This window comes from Bubalus kerabau, chromosome 1 (genome assembly GCF_029407905.1).
Source record: "Bubalus kerabau isolate K-KA32 ecotype Philippines breed swamp buffalo chromosome 1, PCC_UOA_SB_1v2, whole genome shotgun sequence".
Lineage (NCBI taxonomy): Eukaryota > Metazoa > Chordata > Mammalia > Artiodactyla > Bovidae > Bubalus > Bubalus kerabau.
The window spans coordinates 261,636,318-261,653,392 of NC_073624.1; the positions used below are offsets into that span (position 1 = coordinate 261,636,318).

General features: G+C 38.0%; 1 long non-coding RNA gene across 10 annotated transcripts in view; it reads right to left on the bottom strand.

Annotated features, from left to right (window-relative positions):
* Positions 1 to 17,075, bottom strand: part of LOC129639491 (uncharacterized) — a 347,939-nt gene that overhangs the window by 63,792 nt on the left and 267,072 nt on the right. For 2 of the 10 annotated variants that reach the window (XR_008708459.1, XR_008708448.1), the window contains one exon: positions 1,494 to 2,804. The exons of the other annotated variants lie outside the window; for them this stretch is intronic. This is a non-coding gene — a long non-coding RNA (uncharacterized LOC129639491). Of the gene's footprint in view, positions 1 to 1,493; positions 2,805 to 17,075 lie in introns of those variants that run through there. 10 annotated transcript variants of the gene reach the window in all.

Consider the following 17,075-nt stretch of genomic DNA (forward strand, 5'->3'; position numbering starts at 1 on the left):
TTGGTAGCCTTAATTAAAATTATATTTTTCTTCTCTCAGATATATCCCCAATCACATCCCTCTAACCTATTCAAGGAGAATAGGGAAAAATCTCAGAGTTTCAAGTCAGATATTGCTTAAAATAAAGAAAAACAAATTTAAACGATGTTAGAGATCAGACCGTCTAATAAAATGCAAGGTAGGTGTTAAGGAAACAGAGAATGACAAGATAGTTTCAAAGAAATTATTAGTTTTCATGTCCAACTTTTCCAGCTGATCATAAACAAAGCACTAAGAGAAATCAGTCAACACAAACATGTTCAAAGTGCTCCAGGAGCACACAGTAGGAAGTGCCTCTGAACGTCAGTGAAGTGGGCTTTTATTCCTGATAGAATAGGCCAGCATCCTGTGTCCATAGTGTCACGCACCGTGCTTTCTTGAAGCCCTCCACTTATTAGAGTGTTTTCTTTTGTGTTTCTCTTTCCCCCTCTTTCTCTCTCTCTGAACTTGAACTGATTGCCTCTGTTGTGTACTAACTGCAGACCTTCCCTGTGATCCCTGACACACAATCAAACCCACAGTTTCCACTCTCACACCTGCTATTACCCTTTCCTTCAAACACACCATTTATCCTGACAGTAAGTAAACCCTTCTGAAGAAGTATTCCTTGTGGAACTGTAGTTTGTCTTTTGGATTATCTGAAAGATCAGTTTTTAAGTTCTCCTTTGATACTAAACATAGGTCTATTCCTTCTATGAACAAGCTTAGAATGGACCTTTTTATTTCAGGTGGAAAGCACACCGGAGGAATAATAGTAAGCAACATTTTAGTTTATGTATAGAAACTATTTTGAAATCTCCTATTTTGTCACATCAGTCTGATGTGAAAGATAAAGTTGCTCAAGAAATGCTATAAAAACGGCCCCTATATACTTCTAAGTGCAAAAGACATTGGCTGTTGGAATAAATCCTCTGTTGATCAACACCTTTTTCTTTTTAAGGAAAAATAACAACAGAAAAGAGTTGAGAAAGCTTTACAAGGTAGGCAAGTTGTTGTTGTTGTTGTTGTTGTTTTTGTATTTTGTGAAGCACAGGACTTCTAGACAATATAGTCACCATTGGTTTAAGGAAGGAATAATGTTTTGTTTTATAAATATTTTATGGATTTGAAATGACACAAAAAGCTATTAATAACACTTTTCTTCGTTGAAAGCATTTGTTAACTAGATTGTTTATAACAAGATTATTTTGTGAGTGAAGTAAATACCACATTTTGCACCTTGATAAATTAGCACAACTAAGAGAGAAACCATAGAGGCAAGGACATGAACAAATCGGTATGAAAGGTCACATCCCCTCTCACACTCCCCTATACTCACAACTTTGCATTTCTGTACGCTTTTTCTGTTCCTTAACATCACTCAGTTTACTTGTACGCTCAATGTAATTAAGTTATTTACTCATATGCAAGATGTCAGACTATGTATTTATTAATCTATATACTGAAAACAGTTCTTCCCTCCTCTAATTTCCAGCTAAAACTTAAATGATATATACTTATCACATATTGTGAAATCTGGGTTCTTTATGAGATTTTACATTTCACCAAGGTTTCACACATAACAAAAGAATCAGTAATCACTTAACTAGTGAGGGGAAAGGAATAGATATTCAGATTTCCATGAAAATTTTAATCTGAAGTTAATAAATTGATCCTTTAAATGTCAGAGATGGTTGCAACTTTATACCATACACAAAACAAAGTCAAATGGATTAAAGAATTGAACATCAGACCTGAAAACATAAAACTCTTAGAAAAGAACACAGGCAGTAAGCCCTTCACAGTCTTAGTGTTGATTTTTTTTTTTAATTTGACACCAGAAACGAAAGCAAAAAATAAATAAAAGAGATTACATAAATCTAAAAAGTTTCTGCACAACCAAGGAAACCATTGACAAAAAAAAAAGGCAAATTATTTGATGGAAAAAAATATTTGTAAATCATTCATCTGATCAGGAATTAATGTCTAAAATACATAAAGAACTCATACAACTCAGTAGCAAAAAAACAAATAATCTAGACAGAGGATCTGAGTTGATTGATATTTTTCTAAACAAGACATACAGATGGCCAAAGGGTACATGAACACATGCTCAACATCACTAATCATCAGGGAAATACAAACCAAGTCACAATGAGGCATCGCCCATACTTGTTAGAATAGATATTATGAAAAAAATTAGAAATAAGTGTTGGTGAGGACATGGAGAAAAATGGAACCCTTGTGTGCACTCTTGCTTGTACAACCACTATGAAAAATAGTACAGAGGTCCCTCTAAAAAAATTGAAAATAGAAAAACTGTATGATCCAGCAATTCCACTTCTGGACATTTGTCCGAAGGAAATGAAAACACTAACTTGAAAAGATATCTGTACTCTCACATCGTTAGCATTATTTACAATAACCAAGATATGAAAACAGCCTAAGTGTCTACCAATGAACAAATAAAGAAACTGCAGTACAAATAAGCAATGGAATATTATTCATCCATAAGAAAGAGTAAATCCTGCCATTTGCAACAACATGGATGGACCATGAAGGCACTGTGCTATGTGAAATAAATAAGACAGAGAAAAACAAAGCCATATGATGTTACTTCTATGTGAAGTCTAAAACAAAAAGAAAAAAAAAAAAAAACAACAAACCCCCCAAATGAACTCATGGATACAGAAAACAGGTTGGTGGTTGTCAGAGGCAGGAAGTGGGATTACAGGTGGGAGACATGAGTGAAAGTGGTCCACAGGTACAAGCCTCCAGTGTAAGTCCTGGGGAGGTAAGGCACAGCATGGTGAGTCTAGTTAAAATCCCATACTGGATATTTGAACACTGCTAAGAGAACAGATCTTAAACGTTCTCATCACAAGAAAATAATTGCAACTGTGTGGTGATGGATGGTAATTAGATTTAATGTGGTGATCATTTTGCAATATATACATATATTGATACATTATATTGTACACTTAAAACATAACATTATGTCAATTTTATCTCAATTTTAAGAAAAGAACTGAAGAACTAAGTTAAAAGTTGAATACTACTAGATGTAAAAACTGATTATGAGGCTACAGTATTCAAAACAACGTGGTGTGGATGCCGCATAGGCAACGACGCCAGGGGAATAAAAGAAAATACAAAGACAGATCCACACATACACAGCTATCTAACTTAAGGCAAAATTACTACTGCAATGAAATGGAATCTGAAAAATAAGCATTTTTGCTCAAAGTAATCCATTTCGGGAAAAAATATTAAATCTAACCTCACCTGATACACAAAAATCAAGTAATGTGGATCATAGACCTGAATGTGAAGGCAAACAGTAAAGCTTCTAGAAGATAAAATAAAACTATCTCCCTGACCTGAGACTAGACAAAGATTTCTTTAATAGGACTTTAACCATGAAAAGCAATAATCCCCCCCACAAAAAAAAATTAGAGGTTGAACTACATTAAAATTAAAATATTATTTTCATTTAAAAGAGTAGAAAATTAAAGTACAAGATATAGAGTGGGAAAAAGTTTTTTGAAATACATATACATAAGATGCTGCTAAGTTGCTTCAGTCGTGTCCGACTCTGTGCGACCCCATAGACAGCAGCCCACCAGGCTCCGCCGTCCCTGGGATTCTCCAGGCAAGAACACTGGAGTGGGTTGCCATTTCCTTCTCCAGTGCATGAAAGTGAAAAGTGAAAGTGAAGTCGCTCAGGCGTATCCGACTCTTAGCGACCCCATGGACTGCAGCTTACCAGGCTCCTCCGTCCATGGGATTTTCCAGGCGAGAGTACTGGAGTGGGGTGCCATTGCCTTCTCCGTACATAAGATGGACTTGTACCTAATACTACATTAAAAAATTCCTGCAATAAAAATAAAAGACTGATAACTCTATAAAAATATACAAAGGACTTGAAAAATACTTCACAAAAGAGGATATGTGTACTGCTGGTATGCATATGAAATTGAGGCATGAGGTAGATGCGCTCCACAACCCTCCCCCCCCAACCCTGATGGAAAGAATTTGAGTTGATTTCCTATGAGCAGAAACTTCAAACTATCAAAACAGGACAATGGAGAGAGGAGGCTGGGTCCTACCCAGATAAAAGATAAGAGGCCATATAGTTTTCATGCTCAAAGTCAAGGAAGCCTTCCCAACTAGAAAGTTCCTTGGACGTCAAAAAGGGGTGTACCACCACACAGTAAGTGATCTTGGCTATGAGATGAATATGCACACATGGGAAGATCCTGAGATAAGCCAAATACAGACTCAGAAGCAGGCAAATCGAAATGGTTCACCAAAGGAAACCTAGAAGAAATGCCGGGAGCAGGTAACTTAAACTACCACGAGGGTGTGACTCTTTTTCTCTGAGTCCTCCTGCATTCTATCCACACTATACTCTTTTCCTCCTAATAAACTTTTACTTGTCTCACTACTTTCCATGTTCGTGGGAATTCTTTTCTGAAAAACCAAAGAGCCAAGGTCTTGTCACTGAGCCCTGGTCTAGTGGTTGATTCAGTGGTCTCACCCCAGAGACCAGAACTCAATCTCTGGCTGGGAATCTAAGTCCTGCTTCAGACTGCTGCAGGCGGAGGCCACTGGAGATCAAAATGCTGATCAACTTAATTGCTTGTCAGCAAAGTGCAAACTAACATCAGCCAAGGACCACTACACACCCATAAGAATGGCTGAAAAGTATTGACTACACTGAGCTTTAACAAGACTGTAGAGCAACTGGAATTCTCATTCAATGCTTGTAGAAATTGGTACAAATACTTAGAAAACTTTCTGAGCATACCCACTAAAGCATTACCTATGATCCATTATTTTTTTAAATGAATATACCAATATATGGTGTGTGCAAAACAGTTTGAGAAAACAATGCCATTAGATTAAGATAAACATTTTTATTATATATATATGTCTTTAGAATTTAGCGATCATTTGCAAATCTCAAAAATGTTATAAAAGAGAAGTGCAATTAATTAACTATAACCTACTGTATGTTAACATCTTAAACTATTTCTTCCCAACATTTTTCCAAGTGGAGAAATATGCTATTATAACATGTATTTCTTAAAATTGAAACCATGCTGTTACTATACACATAGTGATGTTTCTGGCTTTTATCACTTTTACACATTTTATAAGTATTTTATATGATTATTATTTGTTTTGGATACCTGTAAAATTTACACATTTTAAACTATGAATAACAAATATGAGTAGAATTGTTATACTACAGTAAAGAATAGAAACATTTTAAAGCTATGACGTCTATGGGGTCACACAGAGTCAGACACGAGTGAAGTGACTTAGCAGTAGCAGCAGCAAAGCTATGAAACATTTAATAAAATCATATACTATTAAATTTATACCAATTTTATGCCACCCAGTATAGAACCCAGACCATATAATATACAAAATTATTAGCCATATATATATATTTTTTTACATATTTTCTTAGAAATGAGGCTTTGTTTTTGTGACCCTTCATAGCTCTCTCTTATTTTTATGAATGATTATTGTTCAATTTACTCACTGGTGGTTAAAACATTTTTATAAATGACTAGTGAGAGTCTCTTATAAATTACGGATATTAACATTTCCTGTAATGCTGCATATAAATTTTATTTCTCAACTTGCTAATTTAAAAACTTCTAATGTAACATAGTTGAAGTGGTTTATTTCTGTGTCACCTTAAGCCAGGGTAGGAACGTTTCAAAATCTCCAGTACTCTGTGGCTCTAGATTCATATTGGCCACAAATAAAATCTGAATGAATCTGGAAGGTAGAAGGGAAGCAGCAACCATATTTCTTATGGTTTTATTTCTTATGGTTCTTATCCATTTTCTTATGGATATTTCATATCTTCTTCTCAGAAGATGACTGCAGAGTACCACACGCTGTGGCATCTCACACTTGTACTCACTCATCTGCAGTCTCATTTTGATGATGCGGGGAGCCTCCTTCCAGCTTCTTGTGGTTCTGGGCCAGGTGGGTGTACAGGCCATGGTAAAGGGCTACAGCTTCCCCTGCATGTTTACCTTGCAGGAGTTAGAGACAAAGGATGATGCTGATTCTTGTTCATTGTAGTGACTCTTTTATCCTAGGTATTGTGTGTATGCAGCTTCCCTTTCTACTACTGATCTGACTGATACCTAATGGCTAATAGCTAATGGTTTCACTCTCAATATCAGACCATCATTCCAATTTAAATAAGTGTGCAAGTTCTGGTCCTCATATAGAAATGTCTTATTCTGTATTACTCATGTTCTTCTGCTTCTTTAATCAAACTAATGCAGAAACTGTGGATGGAAGGAGTTCTAGATATGTGTTATCCTACACAGAACCCACTGTCCACATGTGGCCATACAGTTGATATAAGACTCATCAGAACCAAGATGTGTTGCATCTATAAAATACACAGGAGATTTCAAAGGATTAAGAAAAATAAAAACATCTCAATTTTTATCTTGACTACATACCGAGATGCTAATATTTTAGATATGGTGATTTAAATTTAAAAAATTATTAAAATTGATTTCACTTAAAAAATTAATATATGACTACTAAATATTTTAACAATACAGATGTAGTTTGTATCTGAGGGTTACATATCTTTTTTTTGGACAGGAACATTCTAAAGGTAGAAGACTAGTAATGACTTCCCAGAAAAGTGAAAGTGAAGTCGCTCAGGCGTGTCTGACTCTTTGCGACCCCATGGACTATAGCCTATCAGGATCCTCTGTCCATGGGATTTTCCAGGCAAGAGTGCTGTAGTGGATTGCCATTTCCTTCTCCAGGGGGTCTTCCCAACCTAGGAATCGAACCCAGGTCTCCCGCATTGCAGGCAGACACCTTAACATCTGAGCCACCAGGGAAGTCACCCAGAATTGGCTCTCAACTATATGGAATTTGTCTCTGATCTGATAAGATTAAAGGTATCAAGCAACTTCCATGGTGGTCCAGTGGCTAAGATTCCAGGCTCCCAATGCAGGAGGCCCAGGTTTAAACCCTGGTCAGCAAACTAGATCCCACATGCTACAACTAAGAGTTCTAATACCACAAGTAAGATCCAGTGTAGCCAAATAAATATTTTTTAAAAACTAAAGGTTTTATGACTATTTTAATTGGTAAATGGAATACACATAATACAAGGAAATGAAAGTCGCTCAGTCATGTCTGACTCTTTGCAACCTCATGGACTAGAGAGTCCATGGAATTCTCCAGGCCAGAATACTGGGATAGGTAGCCTATCCCTTCTCCAGGGGACCTTCCTGATCCAGGAATTGAACTGGGATCTTCTGCACTGCAGGCAGATTCTTTACCAACTGAGCTCTCAGGAAAGTATTGGTAATTTGTATACTTAATCATCAGCTGTAGACAACTGCAGTAAAGTACATACAGAAGGCAATGCTTTGGGAGAGCAAGTAGCTAGCTATCGAATGTTACAGCAAAACTAAGGCATATGCCTTATTGGAACGGGTGGTTTCTTCTAAATGCATTGAAGAACTTGGGGAGAAAATTGTTAATAAAGAGCTTGAAATTCTCAGCCCACAATCTGGGTAAAGGACAAAAAAGCTATGGCTGCTCCCAAACACTACCTTTTGTAGTGACAGGGTCAAATTTTTTGTAAAAGAAATGAAAACTCGAATTCTGAAGATGACTGAGTTTCAGTGGAAATTATACTGCCAAAATTATGGGTTCTGTGATGTTAAAGTCTGAGCAGTCATTGGGAAGAAGACACTGAAAATGAAATTGACAAAAGTAGCCTGACTTTAGTGAAACTGAAGACATCAAATCCCTAAATTCTGCTGAGCTTCCTTTGCCAGTAGATGACACCTTTCTTCCCCTAATTGTAGAAGCTTGCCTGTCTTTGAATGGAGAACATTGCAAAGATCTGGACTCAATGTTTTAGCTCAGGTAGTTGGGAGTGACTAGAGAGGGCTGATTTACTGACTGAAACCAAGAACTAAATGAGGTCTATAGACTTGTTGTGGCAAAGGGATTTGCATAATTTAACAAAGCTATGAATCATGCTGTGCAGGGTCAACCAAGATGGATGGGTCATAATGAAGAGTTTTGACAAATCGTGGACACTGGAGGAGGAAACAGCAATCTATTCCAGTATTCTTGCCTGAAGAAGAACCCCAGGAAAAGTACGAAAGGCAAAAAAATAATGACACCAGAAGGTGAGCCCTCCAGGTCAGAAGGCATCCAATATGCTATTGGGGAAGAGTGGAGGGCAATTACTCGTAGCTACAGAAGAATGAACTGGCTGGGCCAAATCAGAAACAACCCTCAGTTTTGCATGTGTCCGGTGGTTAAAGCAAACTTCGATGCTATAAAGAAAAATATCACATAAGAACATGGAATGTTAGGTCCATTCATGGTAAGTTGGACATGGTCAAGCCCAAGATGCCAAGAGTGAACATTAACATCTTAGAAATTAATGAACTAAGCTGGATGGGAATGGGCAAATTTAATTTAGATGACCATAATATCTCTTATGTTGGGAAAGAATCCCTTGAAAGAAAAGAAATAGCCCTCATAGTCACCAAGAGAGTCCAAAATGCAGTTCTAGGGTGCAACCTCTAAAATGACAAAATGATTTTGGTTTATTTAAAGGCCAACTATTCAACATCACAGTAATCCAAGTCTATGCCCCAACCATTGATCCAAAGAAGCTGAAGCTGACTAGTTTTATGAAGACCTACATCCCCTTCTAGAAGTAACAACAAAAAAGATGTCCTTTTCATCATAGGGGATTGGAATGCAAAAGTAGGAAGTCAAGAGATAATTAGAATAACAGGCAAGTTTGGCCTTGGAGTACAAAATGAAGCAGGGCAAAGGTTAACAGAGTTTTGTCAAGAGAACATGCTGGTCATAGTAAACATGTTTTTTGAAAACACAACAGATGACTCTACATATGGACATCAACAGATGGTCAATACTAAAATCAGATTGATTATATTCTGTGCAGTTGAAGATGGAGAAGCTCTATACATAGCAAAAAAAAAAAAAAAAAAAAAGACCTGGAGCTGACTGTGGCTCAGATCATGAACTTCTTATTGAAAAATTCAGGCTTAAGTTGAAGAAAAAATTGAAATCGCTAGGTCAGGTTTGACCTAAATCAAATCCCTTGAGATTATACAGTGGAGGTGATGAATAGATGCAAGGGATTAGATCTGGTACACAGAGTACCTGAAGAACTAGGGAAGGAGGTTCCTAACACCGAACAGGAAGTAGTGACCAAAATCAGCCCCCCAAAAAAGAAGGCAACGTGGTTGTCTGAAGAGGCTTATTAATAGCTGAGAAAAGAAGAGAAATGAAAGGCAAAGGAGAAAGAGCAACTCTCTGGATACAGAGTTCCAGAGAAGAATAAGGACATATAAGAAGGACTTCTTAAATGAACAATGCAAAGAAGCAGAGGAAAATAATAGAATGGGAAAGATTGAGATCTCTTCAAGAAAACTGGAGATGTCAAGGGAAACTTTCATGCAAGGATCGGCATGATAAAGGACAGAAATGGTATGGACCTAACAGAAAAAGAGATTAAGAAGAGGTGGCAAGAATAACAGAAGGACTATAAAAGAAAGGTCTCAATGACCTGGATAACCACAATGGTGTGGTCATTTCCTTACAGCTGGACATCCTGGAGTGTGAAGTCAAGTGGGCCTTAGGAAGCATTACTATAAGCAAAGTTAGTGGAGGTGACAGAATTCCAACTGAGCTATTTAAAGTCCTAAAAGATGATGCTATTAAAGTGTTGTACTAAATATGCCAGCAAATTTAGAAAGCTCAGCAGTGGCCACAAGACTGGCAAAGTTCAGTTTTCATACCAATTCCAAAGAAGGATAATGCCAAAGAATGTTTAAACTACCGTACAGTTGCACTCATTTCACACGCTAGCAAAGTTACACTCAAAATCCTTCAAGCTAGACTTCAGCAGTATGTGAACCAAGGATTTCAGATGTAAAAGCTGAGTATAGAAAAGGGATGGGAACCAAAGATCAAATTACCAACATTCCTTGGAAAATGAAGAAAGCAAGAAGAGTTCCAGAAAAACATCTACTTCCGCTTCATTGACTATACTAAAGCCTTTGACTCTGTGGATTACAAAAAACTGTGGTTTATTCTTAAAGACATGGGAATACCAGACATGGGAATAGGTAAGGTGATCACCTTACCTATCTCTTAAGAAACCTCAAGAAGCAACAGTTATAACTAGACATGGAACAACTGTCTGGATCAAAATGGGAAAGGAGTACAATAAGGCTCCATATTGTCACTCTGCTCATTTAACTTATATGCAGAATACCTCATGAGAAATGCCAGGATGAATGAATCACAGTCTAGAATCAAGATTGCCAGGAGAAACATCAACAACCTCAGACACGTAGATGCTATCACTCTAATGGTAGAAAGTGAAGAGGAACTATATAGCCTCTTGATGAAGGTGAAAGAAGACAGTGAAAATGCTGGCTTGAAACTCAACATTAAAATACTAACGTCCTGGCATTCCTTCCATCTCTTTATGACAAACAGATGGGGAAAAAGTGGAAGCAGTGACAGATTTTATTTTCTTGGACTCCAACATCACCGAAGTTGGTGATGTAACTACAGCCATGAAATTAAAAGATGCTTGTCCTTTGAAGGAAAGCTATGACAAACCTACACAGCATACAAAAAAGCAGAGACATCACTTTGCCAACAAAGGTCTGTATCAAAGTTTGGGTTTTTCCCGTTGTCATGTATGGATGTGATAATACAGGTAAAGGATCAGCATTTAATCACCAGATACAAGATAATTATATTCACCATACTTAGAAGAGCCAAGCATAATTAGAGATCTCTGGTGTTGACTAATGGATCATAGCATCCCTAAAACTGAAATAGATCATCAGTTTACTAAAATCTTAGTTGATTTTTCTAATTGGAAAATCACTAAGTGTGGTGAACAGGAATCGGACTTCAGTCACAACACAAGAGAATCAAAGCTTTTCCACAGATTACAAATTTCATCAGTTTATAAGCTCAAAGCTGGATTAAAGAGGCCAAGTACTCTTGGAGAACACATAGCTACACAATCAACCTTTAATATGGTCAACTTTTTCTTCTTATTTTCACAAATATATCTGCTATTGTTTACCAATGTGGCTATGCTTTGGAAAAGAGGAAATAAAGAGACTTTTCCAGGGTTATAGAACTCTGGCTCTATATCGACACTAATTCCTAGAAATTCACAGTGCTGAAGCTCACCTCAAAGTGGGCCTGAAAAGTCTCAACTCCAATTTTGGTTGTTTTCCCACTTTCAGAATGAACAATTGGAATAAAGATGTTCAGCAACAGGTGGAATCTCACATTTGTTCCCTCGCCTATGGAGATTGTGCTACTATGATAGTAAAGGCTAAGTAAAAGTCATTAACTTGAATTGCCTCTACTTGCTTCTTGGAAGAAAATTTATGACCAAACTAGATAGAATATTAAAAAGCAGAGATATTACTTTGCCAACAAAGGTCCATCTAGTCAAAGGTATGGTTTTTCCAGTGGTCATGTATGGATGTGAGAGTTGGATCATAAGGAAAGATGAACACCAAAGAACTGATGCTTTTAAATGGAGGTTTTGGAGAAGACTCTTGAGAGTCCCTTGGACTGAAAGGAGATTCAACCAGTCCATCCTAAAGGAAATCAGTCCTGAATATTCATTGGAGGACTCATGTTGAAGCTGAAACTCCAATACTTTGGCCACCTGAAGAACTGACTCATTTGAAAAGACCCTGATGATGGGAAAGATTGAAGGCAGGAAGAGAAGGGGACAACAGAGGATGAGATGGTTGGATGGCATCACTGACTCAATGGACATGAGTTTGAGCAAGCCCTAGGAGTTGGTGATGGACAGGGAAGCCTGGCGTGCTGCAGTCCTTGGGATCACAAAGACTCAGACACAATTGAGTGACTGAACTGAACTGAATCAAAATAGTCAACTGAAAGTAGTAATAAAGGATTTGATTCCACCAAGACTGATGCCAAAATCAAGGAGTTGAAGGTGCAATGATGGTGATTCTTAATATGTACCCTTCAACTCACCTCTTTGATGGGTGGATATAAAATGGAATTTAGGGAATTATAGTGGACTATGGGCTTCCCAGTTGGTGCAGGTGGTAAAGAAGTTGCCTGGCAATGCAGGAGATATACGAGACACGGTTTCAACACCTGGGTTGGGAAGATCCTCTAGAGAAGAAAGTGTCAACCCACTCCAGTATTCTTGCCTGGAGACTCCCATGGACAGATGAACCTGGTGGGCTACAGTCTATGGGGTTGCACAGTCGGACACGACTGAAGCGACTTCGCAGGCATGCACACACACACACACACACACACAGTGGACTATGTTACACCTGATCATATGGTAACTCCAATTACAACTGCTTTTTAAGTATGATTTCATTGCTGGAGCAACTCAACTTATTGCTTGACACCTGATTTAGTGAATGATTTTTTTCTATACCTCTGCTGTGTGTGCTATGTCACTTGGAAGTAGCTTGCTTTCAGTTGACAGGATCATCAATACATTTTTTTTTTCACTTCAGGGCTACATCATCTTCAGTCTTATGTCAATATCCAGCCTACAGGATCCCTAGTCACCGCTCCAATCCATAGGACATTACACGGTGTATTATACTGATGACACTGTGCTGACTGTACCTGGTGAAAAGGAGAAAGCAATATGGTACGATACAGGCATACCAGGAGTCTGGAATAAATTACACAAAGATTCAGGGGCCTGTGATCTCAGTGTCTTGGTGATTACTTACTGTAGTGGAGAGCAGCCTACTCTTTGTTCCACTAAGCAAGACGCCTATCACCTGCTGGGATTTTTTGAATTTTTAAAGGAAATACATATTTCACTTGGAGGATTAATTCCATTCATATGTCAAGTTATCTGAAAGGCTGCCAATTTTGCATGGACCCAGAGCAAGAGAAGTCTCTGCTATAGTTCCATGGCACAGTGTAACCCACTTTTCTAGTTGGGCTGTCTGATCCAACAGATTTAATGGTCCTTGAAGTGTCTGTGAGAAAAGGCATTGTAAGGAATCTTTAGGTAGCCCTCTATTGGTAAATAACAGTCCAGACTTTTAGGGTTTGGGAGCAATGCTATGTCACCCTCTGCAAATAACTCTCCATCTTTTGAGAAACAGCTTTTGGTTTGAGACTGGATTATAATAGAGACTCTATGTATTGCCACAGTGACCCCAAATCACTGACTACTTTATGCTTCACAGAAGCAGCTGGCTAATACGACTCAGACACGAGTTTAAGTATCCTCAGAACTCGAGGAGATACACAGAAAGTTCTCTATGTAGATCAGTTAAACCCAGGTTTGATTCCTAGGTCGAGAAGATCCCCTGGAGAAGGGCATGGAAACCTACTCTAGCATTCTTGCCTGGAGAATTCCATGGACAGAGGAGCCTGGTGGGCTACATAGAGTCCATGGGGTTGCAAAGAGTCAGACGTGACTGAGTGACTAACACTTTGCTAGGTTTTTAAGTAGAAAAATTACCCCATAAGAAAGTGGTAGGAAAAAGAGTAGTCAGAGAAGTAGGTGAGGTATAAATGCTCACAGCTTCCTAAACAAACCTTTTTTAATATCCTCCCCCAACTATGATATATGCACAATTTGGATGAGTAACTAAGAGGCACCTCGTGAAGATGGTGCAGTGGTAAAGGACCTGCCTGCCAGCGCAGGAGACATCAGAGATGTGGGTTTCATTGCTGGGTCGGGAAGATCCCCTGGAGAAGGCAACGGCAACCCACTCCAGTATTCTCGCCTGGGAAATTCCACAGATAGAATAGCCTGGTAGGCTACACAAGGTCCATGGGGTTGCAAGAGTTGGATGTGACTTAGTACACACAAAGTGAATGCTCTAATGTGGCATTAAGATCTCTCTTCAGGAATAAAGGACATATTTTCCTATCTTCTGGAACTGTAGCCAGTTGACAGTCTTCTATATCAGACTTCTTTATAAATTGCCCAATTTATCTCCAATAAATTGGAGAGAGGTGACTCACCGAAGTTCATGCCCCGTGGAAATAGATCGACACAGGAGTATAAATGTCTGGCCTTGTACCAACTGTGGGCAATTCTGAAGGGTCAGCTAAGCTTCAAAATTTCCCAGAAAGTTGTTTGCAACCAACTCAACTTCTCCATCTACCCAATTCTTTCTCCTCCTTTTCCTGACAGAGGTTGATCCTGAAATGTGCTTTCATATGTCCTCAGGATCCAATGGAGCATATGCCATGGTAAGGTTTTGGACTAAAAACCATTGATAATATGTAAAGCACACATAACCCCTGGTAGAAAGTAGCAATGGTATGGCTACAGCTTTCTTAAGTGAAGAATAGGGATGATATAGTGCCAGAGAGTAGAGAAGGCAATGGCAACCCACTCCAGTACTCTTGCCTAGAGAATCCCATGGACAGAGGAGCCTGGTGGGCTGCAGTCTATGGGGTCGCGAAGAGTCAGACACAACTGAGTGACTTCCCTTTCACTTTTCACTTTCATGCATTGGAGAAGGAAATGGCAACCCACTCCAGCATTCTTTCCTGGAGAATCCCAGGGACAGAGGAGCCTGTTGGGCTGCCGTCTATGGGGTCGCACAGAGTCGGACACGACTGATGGGACTTACCAGCAGCAGCAGCAGCAGTGCCAGAAAGAATTATACTCATGAGCACAACAGGACAAATATTGGGAAAACATGGGAGAAATGGTAAATATGAGGAAAATGAAATTTATTGGCTCATCTGGGGATAATTAATATTCATGAATGTTCATAAAAAAACATTCAACATAATGAAATGTTAAGTTTATTATTTGTCAACTAAAAGCTTACTGTGAAAGCAGGCAACCTCTTTGGCAACATATAAAATGACTAGTTTCCTTCAGTTGAAGGGCACAGAAGGCTAGAGGGTCAGCCTAGGGCTTAGTGGTAAGAGTAGTAGAATTCTAGAGAAAGTTAAATTCTGAAGCTGGATCGATATGCTGTATCAAGAACATGGCTATCGACTGGAAACTTGAGATATTAGAGGAAGACATCTAGGTGGACAGATTGGAAAAATGGTGAATCCTCATATTTTCCTGAACCTTCTGAACCAGGAGAACTGGCTCACTAGTCTTTTTTAAGGCTAGTGCATCCTCCTCTTAGATACTTCTCCTGACCAACGCAACATGTGACTTGCTTCAGGATCTCTATCTACATATATTCCTGGCCCCTAGGCTAATAACTAGGGTAGGTCATTGCATAACCCCGCAAGGAATGTGCTGAGATGGAAAAAGAGGAAAGGGACCAAATCCTAAAGGAAATATAAGACCTAGCTAACATGTACTACCTGGAATCGAGAGACGGCGTAAAGAACTAGATCCCAAGGGTGCTGCACCATGGGGAATGGAATATGAAGATGGATAACGGAGAGAATACTAAAAGGAGTACAATCTTCCAGGATAAAAATGTAACATTCTTTCAAGGACTCCAGAATGCAGGTGAATAAACACACAGCTAGTTAACTTCTGAAACTTAAAGACAATAGTAGCTACAGGAAGTAAATTGAAAGATTGCAATGAAAGTGTCAAAGAGAAGCATAAAAGGCTCAAAGAATTTGTAGACCTGTTTTTGGCCACCTTAATTACATGCATTGGTAGTCTACCACCTCATTTTGGAATGCAGAGGGCTAACACATACTATCCTTATGTCTGAAAGTTCAGATAAAAATAGTTGAAGTTTGACATCTTGTGACTAGCAAGCCCTTCTCCCTCCTAGTACTTGAAATAAGGACGAGCAATAACGTATAAGAACATTTTCTAAATCTACTTACTTGACTATATTGTTCTGGCCTAGGTTCCCCAATCCAAACTTCTCTTTTTTGGAAACTCATTTATCTATACATATCATTCCTAGTTTTCAGTATTATTAGAATTTGTAATCTCATTTCTGTATAATCTCTTGAGTATATAACTAAATTTTCTGTACCTGAATTTAGAATATAGCTATTTTTTAGGTTATTAGTTTCTTCTCTATTCATTGACAGATAAAAAAATAAACTAATTACTTTTATTCAATTAATTTTTTCAAGCTTTTTAGGAAGTTTACTATCACATATCTGTAATTTGAGGATACATTTTTAGCTGTAAAATAAGGAGAAGTAAAAAAAAATCTCTACATTTACATGTTCGAGTTCTCCCAAAAGCAAGGTTCATGTTAAAAAATTGTTAAAATTTGTGAATTTTTGAGTAATATTCCTTTGAATTTTCTTGTACCTGTGGCACGTAAGCTTCCTGAAACTCTTTTTTCTTATTTTATATTTATATAAAGTTATATAGAGGATTTGGGGCTTCCCTGGTGGATCAGATGGTAAAGAATCTGCCTGAAAGGCGGGAGACCTGGGTTTGATCCCTGGGTTGGGAAGATCCCCTGAAAGAGGGCATGGCAACCCACTCAAGTATTCTTGTCTGGAGAATCCCCATGGACAGAGGAGCCTGGCGGGCTATAGTTCATGAGGTTGCAAAGAGTCAGACATGACTTAGCAACTAAGCACAGAACATACAGATGATTTATAATTATAACTTGCATTTCCTATGGATAAAATAATTTGATGAAATATTAGAGTTAATTATACTTTGTTTTCTAAATTAAAAATTGGTTTTATTGTTTCTTTGTTGAACTTCAAAATATTATGTGTTCATAGTGTAAACAATACATTTATTAAAGTGAAAGAAAAAAAAATCAGCAAATCTTACTGCTCAGAGATTGTCACTATTAATCTTATTGGTCTATATTATTCTGATTTGATTCATAACTTTATAAAAAGTAAATTATACTGTTCATGATGCTCTGACATGGTATTAGGAAGTTCTCTATGTTAAAAACACAGAAATATATTATTTTAATGCCCGAAAAAAAAATCTTAATCTACTAAACTAATTCCATAACAATGAACAGTTAGAATTATTTTGTAGCTCATGCCACTGAAAATTCAAATCCCTC